The sequence below is a fragment of the Neopelma chrysocephalum genome, unplaced genomic scaffold (genome assembly GCF_003984885.1).
Source record: "Neopelma chrysocephalum unplaced genomic scaffold, ASM398488v2 Primary Assembly neopelma1_117, whole genome shotgun sequence".
Taxonomy (NCBI): Eukaryota; Metazoa; Chordata; class Aves; order Passeriformes; family Pipridae; genus Neopelma; species Neopelma chrysocephalum.
In genome coordinates, this window is record NW_020897779.1 from 1849304 (window position 1) to 1852260 (window position 2957).

The window sequence follows — 2957 nt, forward strand, 5'->3', positions numbered from 1 at the left end:
GGGCCCACTCAGCGCGGCGGGGCGGGACGGGGCGGGGCGGGGGCGCGGGGTCCCCGTCTCTCCCTCGCCGCTGCCCGCCGCGTAGCCGTACGGTTGGAGCGGGCGTCGGGAGGAGGTGGGCTGGGGAGGGGATACCGAGCGCCCCGGGCCCGGGGAGCCCCGCGGACCTTTGCCCTCGGGCTGAGCTGCCAGGGATCGGTCTGCACAGGCGGTGGCTGCCCGCCGGCCTTTGCTGAGGATGTCAGCGTCATCCCTGAGGCATAGCGGGAAGAGGATGGTTGGGGAATTCGAGGACTTCTCAGGAAGGATTGGGGGTGCTGCTCCACGCTGGGACCCTCCTCAAGGGCTGGGTGTGGGCAGCATGAAGCAAATTGGACCCGAAAGATGGCTGCTCCCGGCAGGAGCCTTTTTTCAAGGTTTGCAAATGCTGTGTGGGTAAAGAGCGCTAGGACTGGTCCATCATCCACCAGTTTGTGGGTCCCAGGACAGGGAGAAAACCGTGCCCGCGATAGCCAGTGCCACTCAGTATGGTGGCTGAACTCTTGGTACATGCCCTCTGTGTGCCTCCTGGTCTGGCTGTAACCTCCCATGGCAGGGTAGAAGAAATGCAAGGTTTATTACCCATGTGCCTGTTCGCACCGGAAGGAGTTAGCTATCTGGAAGTGATTTGGATGCTCCAGTGCCCAGGAAATTGAAAAGTAAGGGTTGGAAGAGGCTCCCTTCACATCAGAACCAACCATTAGGCTGAACCATTGGAGAAGGGCATCCTCAGGAGATGCTGCACATTATTGTATTTCAGTGGCCAGACCTTCTCAGGTGGTGGCAACTGAGGCTGCTGTCAGCAGTGTTCCTGGGATTTACATCAGCTGCCACCAGATCCTCACCCCTTGCACAGAGAACAAGCCATGCTATTGAGGCCAGGCTGGAGAGGGCATCAGGTCCTGCCCACAGCCTGGTACATCTTGACACAATGGCAAGGGGAGAATAACTTATTGTTTCATGCAGGCTGATGTGATGGAAGAAGAGGAAAAATATGCTAATGGAGAAACATTTCAACTAATTATGGTAATATGGCTTCTGCAGAGGAACCTGGAATACGCGCAAATACTTCTCAGCACTAATGAGAACTTGGATGCTCTTTTGGGTTTTCTACAAGCTTTTCAGCAGGCTGTAGGCAAAGCAGGCAGGGCAGGGCAGGGCTCACTACTTCGGCCTGGACCTAGGCTGGGAAGACCCATGGTGGCTATGACACCTCTAGGCAAAGGCACAAAGGTTTGGGATCCAGCTCTGCCCCAGTTCACCTGGGATCATCAGCTCATTAAACTCACCAAGGACCTTCTCCAAACCAAAGCATTTTGAAGGAGGAATGCAGGGGCTGAACAGCACTGAAGTCCTAAGCACCACAGACCTCTGTTTCCCTGGCTACAGCCAGGTACCCTTCCCAGCCACCCACCTTGCCATGAGCATCCTTGGGGGCTAGGGCTGTTTTCTCATGCCTGCTGGACATGAGAGACATGGGACTGGGCTCTTTTGAGCTCTCTTAGCAAAGCACCAACTACTTCATTTTTTCTGGGCCAGGGACTGGCATGCACTGCCCCAGCCAAGCGTCCGGGGCATGGGGAGCTGAGCTCACTTACGATCTCCAGCCAAATGAATAATTGAGTGTCTGTTTCAGCATGGAACAAGAGCAAGGACAGAGCAAGGGACATGTGTATGGGGAAATGCACAGCATGGGGTGAAACCCCAGGCAGACAGAGCTGGAATGTGATCCTGGGTGTCTTCTGCCACCATGGCACAGATGTTCTCATAGGACAGCTCCCTCTGCTCCTTCCTCAGCTGTGTTTCGGGTCTGTAGACAGATGTATGAAACCCTTGCTTGCCCTCTGTTTACCAGCTAACCTCTACATGGCTGGAAGCTGACTCACGCCACAGCACTCCTCCCACCATCCACAGTCGGTCTATTCTTGTGTCTTTCACTCCAATTTTTAAGACATCAAGTGTATACCTCCCATCATGGTGTTTCCCTCTGATTCTTGCACTATGCTGTTGATCCAGGCCACTGGGATAACATATTATCAGTGTAATTTGCTTTTACCTCATAACGAAGGCATTCTCCCTAAATACTGGTTCTCCCAACTCCTACCCAGAGGCAGTATCCAGCCCAAATCCAAAGGTCTGTGTACGCTGTTGTTAAAACAACCAAAGTCCTGGCAATTTTTCATGGTCATCTTCACCGCTATAAAGTTTTTTTTTTAGTTCAGTTTGAAAATTACCTGCTCCAGCTTAAGTTTTTCAGTTCCTAGTTATTTTTGCATCCACAAAAAGCTGTTGTTTAGCCCTGGAACAGTTCCAAATCTTTCACTGGATGTATTAGTTATCCTAAATTCATAACCATAGCTGGAGTATTTTTAGCTCTGCACAGCAGTCATCAAACAAATGCTGCCACAAGGTCTGCGGGACTCCCTGAAGTCCCTTGCAGCCCAGCTCCTTCTGAAGGTCCAGGCTCAGTTGTGCAGAGATGATCGTGAAATCCTACCTGGGGAGCCAACCAAATGCTTCATCCCATTCCCCATGAGATCTGCATCCAGGCTGCAGCTGAGCAAACAGACAGTCATGGCTTGTGCTTTCTTGTAGGAGAGTAGTCATCTCTGCCTGGGCCTGATGGTGCATTTTGATCCTGAGCCCGTGTGGAGGTGCCTGCCCCCTTTACTCCCACCATGGCATACTTACTGCTACAGGAATACACTAAAAACTGGTAGCAACAAGAGCAGAGCAGTCCTTTGCTCCAGATGTGGCTGCTGCCTGCGCTATGGACATAATGCTGTGTTGTCTGCCAGCCAGGCCGATCCTCCAAGTGGCCCCATATCTACACTCAATTGCCACGGCCCGAGGGGTAAAGGGAATGGGGATGCGGCACTGCAAATGAGGGTCCGGACACAGGTGAAGGTTGGTGAAGC

The 2957-nt window shown here is 52.9% G+C and overlaps 1 long non-coding RNA gene across 1 annotated transcript in view; it reads left to right on the forward strand.

The window, feature by feature from the left end:
* Window positions 1–199: 199 nt before the first annotated feature.
* Window positions 200–2957, forward strand: part of LOC113974124 — a 13806-nt gene continuing 11048 nt past the window's right edge. Inside the window, exon 1 of the long non-coding RNA XR_003536453.1 lies at window positions 200–416. This is a non-coding gene — a long non-coding RNA (uncharacterized LOC113974124). The remainder of the gene's footprint in view (window positions 417–2957) is intronic.